This window comes from Dasypus novemcinctus, chromosome 8, assembly GCF_030445035.2.
Source record: "Dasypus novemcinctus isolate mDasNov1 chromosome 8, mDasNov1.1.hap2, whole genome shotgun sequence".
NCBI lineage: Eukaryota > Metazoa > Chordata > Mammalia > Cingulata > Dasypodidae > Dasypus > Dasypus novemcinctus.
Genome location: NC_080680.1, coordinates 92698006 through 92714344, shown reverse-complemented (window position 1 = coordinate 92714344; position 16339 = coordinate 92698006). Strand labels below are relative to the sequence as shown.

Below are 16339 nucleotides of genomic sequence, written 5' to 3'. Positions count from 1 at the left end.
ACACCCACACCAACACATCCCCACAAGAATGTTTTTTTGAATTTCATTTCAAGCTCACGGTCCCCTTGTTAAGCATCCCTGCTTTAGAGGCTAAAAATGGTGAGCACTCCCTACTTCAGTCATGAGAACTTGGACAAGTTACTTGACTTCAGATGCTCAGTGTTCTCAAGTGGAAAATGAAATAGTAACATCACTCTAGCAAGACAGTTTTAAAACTGGTGTTTAGACAATCATATAAATAGAGCCAAGTGGTTTGACTTTTTCCCCTCAGATTCAAGAAAGAAAAGAATGTACTTATCAGCTGATGTCAAGATCAAAACTGGGTTTGTCCCCTTTCAACAAGTGATAATACCGCAAAAACAAGACTTCATTCTCTATTTCTCTCAAATAACATCTAAGAAAAACACAATGTTCCAAACCTGAAAAATGGCAGGTTAAATGAAAAAGAAAAATGCCTTTAGCGCTAATACACTAGATATAATTTGACATGTTTAGAGAGAAAAGATTTTTTTAAATTGTTTACTTAAAATTTTCATAAAAGCACTGATAATAGTAAAATGAACTCCCAACCAAATAATCCACAACTACCAAGATTTTACTACATTTGATTTTTTTTTTTTTGAGGTACGGGGTAGGGAATGAATCCGGGACTTCGTTTGTGGGAAGCCAGCACTCAACTGAGCTACATCAGTTCCCCTGAATTGGCTTTTTCATTTGTTTGACATTTGTTTTTTGTTTTTTTAAGAGGCACCAGGAATCAAACCCAGAACCTCCTGTGTCGGAAGCAGGTACTCAACTGATTGACCCACATTCACTGCTACTTCAGCTTTTGATAGGATTATTTTAGTTTTTGAGATATAATTTATATCCAATAAAATAAACAAATCGTAAGTTTGATGAATATTTTTATACACACACACACACACACACACACACACACACACACGTAACCACTACCTATATCAAGCTATAGAACATTTATACAGCCCACAAGACTCCCTCAGGACCTTTCTCCCCGATCCTATTCTGACCTCAGACAGTATTATTTTTCACTGGTTAGATTTTCATTTTACCACTAGTAATTATATCCAGGCCTTATTTTTCTGTTTGTTTAAATAGTTTGCCAGTGTCTATTTCAGTCATACATATTTTGGCCACAATGGTAAAAATATGTAAAAGACCTAAACCCTTTGGTAAAAATTAATACATATTTACAACAAACATAAGCCTCTGAACATTAAAGAGGCAGAAGACTGAGAATGTGGGTTTAAAGAGATCAAAGGGAAAAGTAGAATTTATTTTTATTTAAATAAATACAGAAAAAATGAGCTAGACTATTTCATAATAAAGCTATTTTCTAAACCATTTTTAAGAGAATATTCAAATGAAAAGTAAACCCTTATGTTCATTTTATTCCCTGTCAGTGTCTCAATAAATCCCATTCCAATTACATTTTCTTTAAAGCTCACAACCATTTTAAGGCCATGGTCCCATGCCTAGAAGCTGACATTCTTCCTAGGTGAGCCAGATCCCTGCAAACTTAGCCCCACTACACACACATAAATTAACACAGTGCCCTAATCAACAGCTTTCTCATGTAGTAATGTCCTCCATGAGTCTGAATGATAAACATATTAACAGAAATTATATTTCAATCAAATGACACAACCAAGTTGATGTGACATAACTATCAATTATGCACCACTGTTAACATGTAACTGATGGGACGCAGATGTGGCTTGAGTGACAGGGCTTTCACCTACCATATGGGAGGACCTGGGTTCAATCCCTGAGACCTCCTAGTAAAAAAGAAAAAGAGAAAGCGTGTCTGCACGGTGAGCCAGTGCCCACACGAGTGCCCGCATGGCGAGCCAGTGCCCTCGCAAGTGAGTCATGCAGCAAGATGATGACGCAAAAAAAAGAGAGACAAAGGGGAGAGTCAATGTGAAGCATAGCAGAAACCAGGAACTGAGGTGGCGCAAGTAATAATGAAACTCTCTCCATATCAGAGGTCTGCAGGATCGAATCCCAGTGAATCCTAGAGGAGAAAAACAAGAAAAGAAGACAAAAAGATGCAGAAGATCACACAGCGAACGGACAGACAGCAAAAAACGGCAGGGTGGAGGGGAGGGAGGGAGGGGGGATTTAAAAATATTTAAAAAAAAAAAAAAAGTAACTGAGCAACATGCAGTAAACGCAAACCAAGTACCTCCAGGATCACCTGGAGATCAGTGAGTGGGAAAGGAGAGCTAAGTACAGTAGTGACAAATGCAATAGCCACTGCTTTATGTTGTAGGTTACTGGAAGCATTAATTAAGACACAGAGAAAGAGTGCTACTTTTCCCACTTCCTCACAACTCCCCACCCCCTTAGATTTATATGGACTAAGCTGTGATTTGAGAAAAATGTACTCTCCTTACCTCCATCTCCTGGAGGGTACAAAGATTCTTCTAACAACCAACAGATAAAATCCATTTGCTTTCACAAAGCCTAATTAAGACCACAAAGAGGAAATAAAAATAAGAGCGTATTAAGAAAGCCCTAAATGGGAGAGATCCAGTGTTAAGAACTTCCTAGAAGCAAAAAGACATGTTGAGAGCATTCTAGGAAGCAAAGGCCACTAATATGCATACGGTTTACAAAGAACCTAACCTAACATAACCAAACCCAGACCTCAAGTTTCCAACTGAGATGCTAGCTAGGCATGTATGGTTAGCTCCCTATATAGATGCTGCTCTTTAAATAATCTTTCTTTAAAGACTATACAAAACTAGAGCAATTATTATAACTGGCTGTTTCAGATCATTGTTTTGGAAAAATGAGTAATCACCTGTTACCGGTTTTATTGTGACATACCTTATGGAGATATTTTTATCTACAAATTGATTTATTAAGCTGCAAACTGCCTCATATGCCAAAAAGACTAGTATGCTGGACTTTTATGAAGTTTTTCCCATCTTCCTTGAATTAAAAAAATAAATGTAGTATCAGATAAGTGGACGGATGGACATATAGAATGATACAGCAAATGTAGCAACATGTTAAGTTGGTGGATCTGGGTATCTGGGAGGGGGGGTATGCTGCAGTTCTCTGTGTGGGTTTTTTATTATTTTTGCAACTGTCATGTAAGTTTGCAAGTATTCCAAAATAAAAAGTTAAACTACCATAAAAATAAATGTAGTAGCAACTCAAGTCAGCTTCCCCATCCCATTATCTGTCATAGAACCATCTCTAAAGAGCCAAAGAGGGCACTACTTTATCAACATTAACAATGGGGGGAAGTGGACTTGGCCCAGTGGATAGGGCGTCCGTCTACCACATGGGAGGTCCGCTGTTCAAACCCCGGGCCTCCTTGACCCGTGTGGAGCTGGCCCATGCGCAGTGCTGATGCACACAAGGAGTGCCCTGCCATGCAGGGGTGCCCCCCATGTAGGAGAGCCCCACGCCAAGCAGTGCGCCCCATAAGGAGAGCCGCCCAGTGCGAAAGAAAGTGCAGCCTGCCAAGGAATGGCGCTGCACACACTGAGAGCTGACACAACAAGATGCAACAAAAAGAAACACAGATTCCCGGTGCCACTGATAAGGATAGAAGTGGTCACAGAAGAACACACCATGAATGGACACAGAGAAGAGACAACTGGGAACTGGGGGGGGGGGGGGAGGCGATTAATAAAAATAAATAAATCTTTTAAAAAAGAAAAAAAAAAAGTTCACATTTTTCACTGACTTTCAAATTGACAGTCCCCCCAAAATATGGACAGACACTGCAACTCCCAGAATAGAAAGATTATAGAGTGACTATTTCTAAAAAGAAAATATTGACTTAGTACATGTAAATGATTTCATTTCTATACTTTTTAGATAAACAGTGAAGTAAGCAAGGGACACCTACAGTTTACTCTAAACATTTATCCAGTGCAGGCTATGTATCTGAACAAAATGTTATCTCAGATTTCATTGAGCTTACATTGTAGTAGGAGAGCTAAGCCTCGCACATGATTCTAATACAAGGTGCGGGAAGAGAAATGCTATAGGAAAGAAGGGCTTATGAGCAGAAATCTGGAAAGGCTTTAGGAAGAATATGGCATTAAGAAGATAATGAATTCTACCCCATCAGGCCCATATTGCTTTCGCCAACCCTGAGCAATAAGGCATTCACTGAAAAGTATGGCATCAGATACACCAAAGCTCTGTGACCTTGGGCAAATCACATCCCCTGTCAGAGTCTCATTCCTCATGTAGAAGTGAGTATAATACTATACACTTAGCAGGACTGTTGTATAGATTAAATAAGAATTATGTGTGCATCTGTATGTATGTCTGTCACAAGGCCTGAAAGGATGCTCAAGAAAGAGCTATTTCTTACAAATATCCACTAAATGTTTAATCCTGTGCCAAGCACTAAATTAACTCTGTACCTGGACACTGCTTGGTATATTGTTTGCTTATATTTTCCTAAGATCATAAAAGGCCAAATACCATGTGATTTTTTTTTTTTTTTTTAAGATTTATTTCCACTCCCTTCTCCTCTTTCCACCCTGCTGTTTTTGTTGTCCGTACTGTCTTCTCTTATTTTCTCTCTTCTAGGATTTACTGCGATTCAATCCTGGGGACCTCTGATGGTAAAAGAGGTTGGTTCCCTGTCAATTGCGCCACCTCAGTTCCTGGTTTCTGCTGTGCTTCACCTTGATTCTCCCCTTGTCTCTCTTTTGATGCATCACCATCTTGCTGTGGAACTCACTTGTGCGGGGCACTAGCTCACCGCATGGGCATTTGTGCGGGCACTAGTTCATCACGTGGGCACTCACATGGGCAGTGGCTTACACAGGCATGCTTTCTCTTCTTCTTTTGCACCAGAAGGCCCCAGGGATCAAACCCAGGTCCTCCCATATGGTAGGCAGAAGCTCTATCACTTGAGCCACATCCACTTCCCTGTGATTTACTTCTTATCCCTCCAGAAAGAGAGTAAAATGCACATAGGAATGATACTGTCCAACCAATACCTGTTAAATTTAATTATCTTAATTATAAAACGACATCTTTCAAGAGTGGATGTAGCTCAAGTGGTTGAGCACTTGCTTCCCATGCACAAGGTCCCAGGTTCGATCCCCAGTACCTCCTAAAAACAAAACAAAACAAACTCTCATTGGAGAGCAGATGTAGCTCAGTGGTTGAGCAACTGCTCCCATGTACGAAGTACTGGCTTCAATCCCTGGTACCATCTCAAAAAAAAAAAAGGCCAGGATCAGTAAGACTCAAAAAAAAATAAATAAATAAAGCATGGAATTTACCATGAGTTATGTGAAAACAAAAATCTAAATTTATGAGAGGAAAAAGATGTCATTAAATAAAATATTTTGGCAATTTGCACTGATTGATCTACCTTTACTGAGTTCCACTACATATAAAGTAAGCTCTAAATATTATGCTAGGTCCACAGGGCATGTCAAAACAATATGCCAGGGATTTTCTTCCCTCCTAAAGCCTACAACAGTCATAAAAGTCTTAATTCTGAAGGGACTAGGGATGTTTCCATCTTTTGTCTAGAGTTTCCTAACATTTGGACTCCATAGCAGTGGTTCTCAAAGTGTCCACAAAACCACTGGGGTAGGGAGTCTGAAAGGTCAGAACTATTTGTAGTAATGCTAAGACATTATTTGCCTTTTTCACTATGTTGCCATTTGTATTTACGGTGCCAAGCCAATGCTGGATTAAAATGCTGGCCTTAACACTAATCAAAGCAGTGGCACCAAACTATACTAGTAGTCACTGTATTTATCACTACCACACATGCTACAGGAAAAAAAAATTAAAAAGTCATTTTTAACATAAGAATGTCCTTGATGAAACAGGAAGGCTTATTGATCTCATTAAATCTGGACACTTGAGTATAGATAAATTTAATATTTTGCATGATAAAACGGCAAGTATGCATAAAACAGTGCTATTGTGCACTGGTTGTCTCAAGGAAAAGCACTTGAACTTCTGTTTAGGTTGTAACCTGAACTAGACATTTTTTTCATGGATCACCATTTTTACTAACAAACTACGATTACTAAGACATGGTTATATGGCAGATATTTTCTTAAAAAATGAACAAAGTGAACATGTCAGTCTAAGGAAAACAACTGACAGTACCTGTTGCCAATGATAAAATTCAAGCTTTTAAGAAGCAAAAATTTAGGCAAGTGGATGTGGCTCAATGATAAGGCCTCTGCCTACTATATGGGAGGACCCAGGTTTGATCCCTGGGGCCTCCTGGTGAAAAAGAAGAGAAAGCATGCCTGTGTGGCAGGTCAAGTGCCCGCATGGCGAACTGAGTGACAATGAGTGCCCGCATGATGAGCCAGTGCCCGCATGGCAAGCCAAGTGCCTGTGTGAGTCCCCATGCAGCAAGCCAAGTGCCCACGTGGTGAGCCAAGAGCCCATGCAGCAAGTCAAGGGCCCATGCAAGTGAGTCAGGCAGCAAGATGATGACGCAACAAAAGAGAGATGAAGGGGAGAGTCAAGGTGCAGCACAGCATAAACCAGGAACTGAGGTGGCACAATTGTCAGGGAACCTCTCGCCACATCAGAGGGCCCCAGGATTGAATCCCTGTGAATCCTAGAGGAGAAAGATGAGAAGGGAAGACAAAGAGAGAAAAGGATACAGACAATCACACAGCAAATGGACAAGACAGCAAAAACAGAAGGGTGGGGAAGCGAAAATTAATAAATACATACACAAAGCAAAAATTAGAATTTTGGAAAATTTGAATCTTCCACTGTGAGCTTGACAGCTTCCTAGTATTTAAAGATGTTTCTGATGAAATCAGCAGTGATATTAACAAAGGCAAGTATTTAACAAAATGTCAATATTTACAAGATCTGCATAATTCGGTGAGCCAGTATTCTCCAAATGACCAGTGCATGATGTTACAAAATCACATATGGGTAAAAGATCCATTCTAAGTGTAAGACAGAACAACGGGTTTTAATAGAATAGAGTATAAAAAATTCATTGAGATGATTTCGGATTCCATATTGCAACTAACCCTAAGAAACTACCAAGTGTTGAGATCTGGTATAGTATCAAACAAAAATACGCACAATTCTCTGAAGAGGCTATTAAAATCCTATTTCCATATTGTGTGTGCCACCACATTTTCTTCATATACTTCAACCAAAACATATTGCAACAGATTGAACGCAGAAGCATATATGAGAATCCAGCTGTCTTTTGTGAAGCCAGATATTAAAAAGATCTACAAAAATATTAAATAATATCACTCTTCTAACTGATTTTCTTAGGGGGAAATAGTTTTTTTAAAATAGTTATTTTTATTTACAATGTTTAACATGCAACATATTTTTATTTTAAAGTGGATTAATAAATATTTCTAATTTCTCAGTTTTAATTTCTAAGAGATCAAAAATTGATAGTTATAACTTCCACATAAATAAAAGCTCTTGGGAACCTCAACAATTTTTATGAGTATAAAGGGGTAAGACCAAACAGTTTGAGAACGACTGCCTTATGGACAAAGATTCTTAGTGTGGTAAGATTTTGTCTTTGGTTGGTATATATTAATTTTTTTAATGGAAAAGTACAGAAATTGAAGTAACACATAGGATACATGGCCGAGATTTTAATTGGGGTCTCCTGGCTTCAATTTCATGTTCATTGTACACCATAATCCCTCCATTCACTAAGACATGGTTTAAAACTTAAAAATGGCTTAAAAACTCCTCATTTCATTCTTCCCAATAGTCTGGAAGATCTACCAAGTACTTACAATAATAATAGAAACTGATATCTGAGTGTTTACTATGTACCAGGAATTTTTATATGATTTGTGTCATTTAATTCTCACAACATCCATCTGATATAGATACAATTAATTACTAACTTCCATTATGCAGATGAGAAAATGAGATTAAACAACTTGCCAAAAGTCACTCAGCTATTAAGCAGCAGAGAGAGAGATCAGCACTGCCAATCAAAACATTTGGGGAAGCGGACTTGGCCCAAAGGATAGGGCGTCCACCTACCACATGGGAGGTCCGCGGTTCAAACCCCGCACCTCCTTCACCCGTGTGGAGCTGGACCATGTGCAGTGCCGATGCGCGCAAGGAGTGCCGTGCCATGCAGGGGTGTCCTCCCCCCCCCACCCCATGTAGGGGAGCCCAACGCACAAGGGGTTCGCCCCGAAAGGAGAGGTGCCCAGCACAAAACAAAGTGCCACCTTCCCAAGAATGGCGCAGCACACACGGAGAGCTGACGCAGCAAGATGACGCAACAAAAAGAGACAGATTGCCGAGCCACTGACGACAACAGAAGTGGACAAAAGAACACACAGCAAATGAACACAGAGAACAGACAATTGGGGCGAGGAGGGGGAGGGGAGAGAAATAAATAAAAATAAATCTTTAAAAAACAAAAACATTTGTGTGGTCACCAGCAAAGTGGCATTTATGGAAAAAGAAGACCTTTGACTCTGGCCCAGTATACCTTCAGATACAGACAGAACAAAAACAGTAGCCTGAAGCGTGGCCATACAAATTCAATCGCACACAGGAAATGAATGGCAAGAAAACAAGCAAACAGGGAGATGAGCTGGATATATCAGACTGCCTCTTTTCTTTACCTATTCAGTGTCTCTACCATTACCTATTAAAAAGAGTGACAGGAGTTAAGGGCAAAGGATTCCTCACTGACACACAGCAGCTGAGGCAGATGTTCCCTAAACTGTAATTCTCCTCCTATGCAAAACTAACCCCCAAGCTCAGTTCTACTGGCTTTATAATGCTGAGCCTTGACAAGAACCATTATTAGTGTCCAAACTACACTTTTTCCAGGCTGATGACATGTGTTAGGCCTTGGGCCACTACTGCCTGCCAACTCAGGAATGGCTTCCATAATGCCTTTGGCTTTTCTGATACACCTTCAAGACACAAAGCAGGAGATAACACCAACTTCCTGCTGAGAATGGACACTTGGCTAGGAGTCCAAGCTGAAATGGACTGGCAGGTTCTTCATCTTTGGTAGAGTCATTCCTACTTTCACATGGAAATAAAATAATTCTTCACCAGAGAGCAACCAGAGGTTCTGCAAGGCTCTTCCATCCAGTGGTAGTCATCTTTGATTACCGAAGAATGGTAAGGTGCAGCAGTGGCTGATAAATGTTAGAGCCTGGAGGGCTCTCACAGAATTTTGATCACTTACAGCTACGTCTTATTTCATAGCATTTACAGTTTTTAAGCCAACATCACTCAATCTCTCCTACTTAGTCAAATGCTTCAGGTCAGACTCTGAAATCCAAGTCAATGTTTCATTTGCACTAGTACATCTGGAAGGCTAAGGTGTTTGCCCTGACAAGTAGATTGACTTGAAGACTTTGTACTTTGCAGATGGCCAATATGTCAACGAGAAGCTTCTGGGAAAAGCACGCTTTTTGACAATGGAGAGGTACTATGGTAAAATTACACACACACACACACACACACACACACAGATTTCAATTCTGACCCTGCTTGTAACCTAGGGTTTTCATCTCTCTTTTGATCCTGTTTCGTCATCTATTAAAGAACTCAGATTCCCAAATGAAATGGTGTGCCAGAATCACCTGAGAATTTTGAAAACTACAGAACCTACTACTAGAAGATCTGATTTACAAAGTCTTGGGTGATGCCTAGAAATCTGCATTTTCAATAAATCACACTTCCCTCCATCATGACTTTTAATTCTGATACAAAGCCAGACTTAGAAACCACTGCATTAAATGACCTTTAAGACTCCTGATAGCTTTCAAAGTTATAAAACTATGGATTGAAACTAATTTTCTACTCTTTCACCCCAGAATTCTCCCCCAGGCCCATCCACTATTAGCACATCCCAAACATCTCAATGGTCGAGTTTCAGGTTAACAATGAAGATACAAGTCTAAAAACAATGTCAAGTATCAACAGCTTGCTCAACAGTTTTATTTGTTTCATTATCAAAGTATAAGGCAGATCTAATCACAGCTTTTCCAGAGAATATACAATCAAAAGTAAACTTTAAGACATCACATTTTGCAAAGAACCAGCTATTTGCTGGAAACAGTCAAAAAGAATAGCATTTAGAGAGAACTTTCCCTAAATGTTATATTTAAAAACAGAGTTATGGAATGAAAGTCTACTTGTCCGTAACTTACAAAGCAACATTACTCTAAACACTTTTAGAGATGTCCACTGTATAATGTCGAGAACTGTCTAGGCTACCACCTCTTCTATTAGCTAAAAATCACTCTTCTATTAGCTAAAAATAACTCAAATTACTGAGTTTACGCTTTTTGTTTCTTCTAGGTGCCCAAGTATAATCAAGAAGCCCCAGCAGGACTATGAAAACATTTGCATCTTTAAGTTAAAGCACTATGGATTTCAGTATTTCATGGTTTCTCTGGAAAGTGAAAGAAAGGAGGTAAGTGAAATCATAAAGGAAGGGCATAATGAGTTCTCACAAACTCAAAAACAGCCTAAATCAAGAATTAAACAGCCAGAATGACTTATTAAATATTCAGCTTATTTAACTCTTAGCTAATTTAACCCTTAGCTTTTTAAACGCTTACTTTATCCTAGCATTGAGCACATAAACCCCTTACTCAAACTCTTTAAAAAAATTACTTGATGGACCTAAAGAAAATTAAATGAATAAGAATGGTAAAGGCTGGTTATACCCAATGATATTATATTATTGCCATGAAAGTTAATGATCTCAGACACAATGGGAAGCACCCTAACGTCATTCCAGAAATCTAACTTTCACTTTTGTGTAGTTTTTCAAATCTATAAAAAGCATTCTTCTTAGAAAAACTTTTAAAATGACATGTTATAAGCATTCAACGGTTTGGGGCAGCAGAAGTCAGTATTTTTTTTTAAAAGGTCTGAATATTTATCCAAATGGTATAAGGCATTGACATCTCTTCATAGCATCATAAGAAGTGGAAGACCATATAAAATAAATCCACCAAATAGTTTTTAAAATACTACAGTAAGAGTTGGTTCGTTTTTGTTTGTATACAAATTACTGCATAATAATACTGAGAACTCAATAAAGCTGGCTAACTGGATTGTTCTGACTGAGGGTGAAATAATGAAACTGATGGTAAAATGTAAACAGTTCATATTCAAACCAAAACATTAATGGTTAATTTTTTTTCAATGCATATCATTTGGCTGCTTTAAAAATGAATTTGAGCTCTTTCGGCCATCTTCCCGTGCCGCCACAATGGTGCGCATGAACGTCCTTAAGAGCATCTTAAGCTCTTAAGAGCATCAACAATGCTGAGAAGAGAGGCAAACGCCAGGTTCTAATCAGGCCGTGCTCCAAAGTCATCGTCAGGTTTCTAACTGTGATGATGAAGCATGGTTATGTTGGTGAGTTTGAAATCATTGATGATCACAGAGCTGGGAAAATTGTTGTGACCCTCACAGGGAGGTTAAACAAGTGTAGAGTGATTAGTCCCAGATTTGATGTGCAACTCAAAAATCTAGAAAAATGGCAGAATAATCTGCTCCCATCCTGTCAGTTTGGTTTCACTGTATTGACCTCAGCTGGCGTTATGGACCACAAGGAAGCAAGGCGAAAACACACAGGAGGAAAAATCCTGGGATTCTTTTTCTAGGGATGTAAAACATACATGTAAATAAAATGCCTCCATGGAAAAAAAAATGAATTTGAGAACAGTTAATCTTTAATATTTAAACCTAAAGCAAATAATAATAACTATTGCCAATTAGAAATAAAATAATTCAGCCAGATATTCTGTAAGCCCTTTTCCTATTGAATACTCTTGGGACCCTCCCATTATCAACTCCATATTCTGAAAAGGTCCGTATCATTTGCTCATTTTCTATATTTTTCATCAAGGATATTCAACAGTCAATCAAACATAACTGTATGCCTACAGAAATTATGTAAGTATTTAATATCCAGAATATATAAAAACTACTATAACTCAACAACAAAAAGGCAAACAAATCAATTTTTTAAAAATGGGAGAAAAACCTGAATAGACATTTCTCCAAAGAAGATATACAAATGGTCAATAAGCAAATGAAAAGATGCTCCACTCCATTAGCCATTAGGATTATGCAAATCAAGACCATAATAAGATACCAATTCATACCCACTAGGATGACTAGTATTAAAAAAATAAGAAGAAACAGGAAGCATTGACAAGGATATGGAAAAACTGAAACTCTCAAGAATTCCTGGTGGAAATGTAAAATGGTACAGCTACTGTGGAAAAGATTGGTGGTTCCTCAATATCTTAAACATATAATTACCATATGACATAGTATATAGATACAATGAAATATTATTTAGCTGTAAAAAGAAATGAAGTACTGATACTGCTAAAACATGGATGTACCTTGAAGATACCATGTTGAACAAAATGAGCCAAAGACTAATGGATATACGTTGAATGATATCATCTACATTATATGAAACATCTAAAATAAGCAAATTCATAGAGACATGGAGTAAACTACAGGTTATAGCTAATAGTACAATTAGAATAATATTCTTTCATCCATTGTTACAAAGGGACCACATACTAGGTGTTAATTCAGGGGCATATGTGGGAACTTTGTTTTCTGCATGATTCTTCTGTAAACCTACAACTTCTCTAATTAAAAAAACAATTTATGTTTTAGTAATGGATGGTAGTAATGATAGCACAACATTGTAAATATAATTAATGCCAGTGAGTTGTACACTCAAGGCTAAAATGGCAACTTCTGTTACATATTACCACAATAAAAAAAATAACCAATATGACCATAATGTATTGATAGCATTAATGCATTTTAACCAAAAGCAAAAACACTGATATTTTAGTTACTCTCTCTGACCTCACTAAGGAGAAATTCAGGCATTCTCTTAAATGGCGGGGTTTTCTTTGAATGTTTTAATTTCTGTTTTTTCAATATGAAAAGTAACTTGTGAACTACAATTGGCATTTCTGTGGTAATTTAGAGATTAAGGATCTCAGTAAAGGAACAGATGAATAGATGGATGGATGATAGACAGATAGATGAGAGAGGGGGAGGGAGAGAAAGAATGACTTAACCAATGTAGCAAAATGATAAAAGTTGGTAAATACAGGTGCCTGGGAAGGAGATACATTAGAGATCTTTATTTTTGTAACTTTCTTCTAAGTTTGATATTATTTCAAAATAAAAGGTTAAGGAAAAAAAAAAAAAGGATCTCAGTAAAGGAGATCACCAATTAGGAGGTTTTCAGATTTTTTCATGAAACACTTTACCTACAAACCTGTCTGTTTTAGAAACAAACAAGAAGAGGTTTTTTTGGTTTGTTTGTTTCCTTCGAAGAAGTCTGTGTGTTTAACTTAACTCTACCCTGAAAGTTCTATCCTCAAGATACACAAAAGTTAAGTTGGTGGTGGACAAGAAAGGAAGGCAATATATCAGTGAGTTTCAGAATGAGAAAGTACAGTATTCAAGTAATCTTTGCTCCTGGTTAGGAAACCTTAAGCAAATCACTTCATCTCTCTAAGACTCAGCTTTCTCTTCAGGAAAATATGGGCTGTCAAGAATTTAAATGAGAGGGATGTGGATGTGGCTCAACTGATAGAGCATCCACCTACCATATAGGAGGTCCAGGGTTCAAACCCAGGGCTCCTGGCCCATGTGGTAAGCTGGCCTACATGCTGCCACGCGCAAGGAGTGCCATGCCACCCAGGAGTGTCCCCAGCATAGGGGAGTCCCACGTGCAAGGAGGGCGCCCCGCAAGGAGAGCCGCCCCGTGCAAAAAAAGTGCAGGCCGCCCAGGAGTGGCGCCACACACAAGGAGAGCTGACACAGGGACATGATGCAACAAAAAGAGACAGAGATTCCCAGTGCCGATGAGAATGCAAGCAGACACAAAGAACACACAGCGAATGGGCACAACAGAACAGATGGCGGGGGAAAGGGAGAGAAATAAATAAAATCTTAAAAAAAAAACTTTAAATGAGATAAAATATACCAATTCCAGCACTTAGTAGGTTCACATACATGCTAATTTCTTTTTTACCCCATCCTTTATTAGAATACTACTCTAAAATAAGGTATTTGACATTTCTAGAATTAATGATACCATTAAAAGCCTCTTTCTCAAACATCCTTTTAAATTTGTACAAATAATTGTAGTCTTACAATCCTACAATTTATTAGCTTTCTGGTATATAAAGATTGATTTCATAAATAAAATACATGTAACTTGAAACCTGGAAAGGAATGTGAGACTCTCCATCAGCAGTGGTCCCAATTGCTTACTGGTTCTTGGAACACCAGTATAGGCTAACGGGCTGCCAAGGCCAGGACACCACCACCTTCAGAGGACTCCAAGGAACATTCAACGCTGTCGGTGAGTTTGGGATTTGAAAAAACCACCAACCGTTGACTGTACCTTGGGATCCTTACAGACAACGCTATATTTCCAGAAGCAGAGGAGCAGGCTGTACCTTCACATATCACATGAGATCACCAGAAACAGTCCCACTGCCTGTCTCCCAAATATGGTCCAGTCGATTAAAAAAAAAAAAAAAAAAGAAAACTCCCCTATATTTCTGTTACTCTATTATTTTCTAGCCTTTTTTGTTGTGTTTTTGACAAACAAGGGTTTTGTTTCAACCAAATAAGGCAGCTCCATTGTATAAGACATGTACAATGTCTGCTAGAAATATGCCATTCTGGTAAGAAACAGGGTATACATATTTCACTTTGGAGTAAATCCAGTTAAATATTTTACTCCAGTTTCTCCCACATCCCCTCAAAAATTTTAATTAGGGGAAAAGGGAGGATTATCTAAGCAAAATTAACATAAAACTGTCCAATGTCTGCATAGCTCTTAGCCCATTTGCCACGGATTATAGTTTCTGTAGTTACATTTTGACAGCCCAGCTCAAGTATGAGCTGTTTGAGAGCAGCCAATTTCTCACTATTTCCACCTCCCACATATGCTTATTTAAATACTTGTCAAATTTAAGTAAAGGGTCAGTTCTGGAGTCAGATGTGAAATGAATGTTGGCTCAATCTCTTAACTAGCTGTGTGACTTTGGACAAGTATCTAAGCTTCACTTTTCTCATGTATAAAATGGGGATAACAGGAATACCTAAATCATGAAATTATGAGATTCAATGAGATATCAATAATATGTAAGGTTCTTTGTACCATTCCTCACATATAGTAAATGCCCATAATATGTAAGCTATTATGATTTAACCAAAAACGTAATCTGCTAACTTGCCTCAAGAAACTATTCATACTTCTTGGTTCAAAGCACAAAGTTGAAAAGCCAGGGTCCTCAGCTCTCAGTTTCAGCTACCAGTATGAAAGCCCTGCCTGTGTGGTCACAGGAATACCTGCTGGCTTCTCCAGAAACCTATTCCTTTTTCTAAACCAGAATTTCTCTATCTTATAAACCTCCTAGCTCTAGGGTCAATGTTATCTATAATTATGTGGGTCGTCAATGGTACAGATGATTGGTAACTAAGGGGAAAAAAAGCTAGATACAGACCTCACAGAACTGATGTGGAGGAAAAAAGCCAGAAATTAGGGAGGGTAAAGGCAACTCCACCAACTAGAAACTTTGATGGCTGCACTCAACATTCATTGCTGTCGGTGGGTTTGCATCCGAATCAACTCGCTGATCAATGAATGCAAACTGCGGACCAAAATACCCAAGGAAGCTAGAACATGGGCCAAGTCACATGAGTGCATCAACCATTGTTTTGGATGGGAGATTCTGCTGTCTCCAATACGCTGACTAAAGTCTCTCTTGCTCTTTGGTTCTAATACAGAATAAGCTCTGTACATTTCTAGTACTTATTTTTTTTTCTCTTTTTCTTTTTAGATGCTCTTGACTTATAGGAAGAATAAACTACATACTACCTTGATATCATCCCATATTAAAATGCTGATGCTTTTGTAATTTTTCAAATAAAAAATAACATGCTCTATTAAAATTAAAATATAGAAATACATAAAGTAAAAATTGAAAATCCCTTTTCCTCATCATCTGCAATCCATTTCCCCAGTAGAAATCACCATTTAAAATGTGTTTTAGGGAAGCAGATGTGGCTCAGTGGTTGAGCAACTGCTTCCTATGTACGAGGTCCAGGTTCAATTTCTGATATCTCCTCAAAAAAAAACAAAAAAAAACAAAAAAACGGTATTTTATATCCCCAATGACCCTTATTTATGCACATACAAATAGACACATATGCATGGGATTTGGGGGGGTTAACAAAATAAGCTTATTTTAGAATACCTACTATTCTAAAGTCTGCTTTTACATTAACTGTATGT

General features: G+C 38.2%; 1 protein-coding gene and 1 long non-coding RNA gene across 4 annotated transcripts in view; one reads left to right on the top strand and one right to left on the bottom strand.

Moving 5' to 3' along the window:
• NR6A1 (nuclear receptor subfamily 6 group A member 1) overlaps positions 1 to 16339 on the bottom strand; it is a 266007-nt gene that overhangs the window by 185750 nt on the left and 63918 nt on the right. The window lies entirely within an intron of this gene.
• The window catches only part of LOC111758678 (uncharacterized), a 46122-nt gene that overhangs the window by 22067 nt on the left and 7716 nt on the right, over positions 1 to 16339 (top strand). The window contains exons 2-3 of one of the 2 annotated variants that reach the window (XR_009186900.2): positions 10327 to 10441; positions 15885 to 15986. This is a non-coding gene — a long non-coding RNA (uncharacterized lncRNA). Of the gene's footprint in view, positions 1 to 10326; positions 10442 to 15884; positions 15987 to 16339 lie in introns of those variants that run through there. The other variant, XR_009186901.2, reaches the window with a different exon arrangement.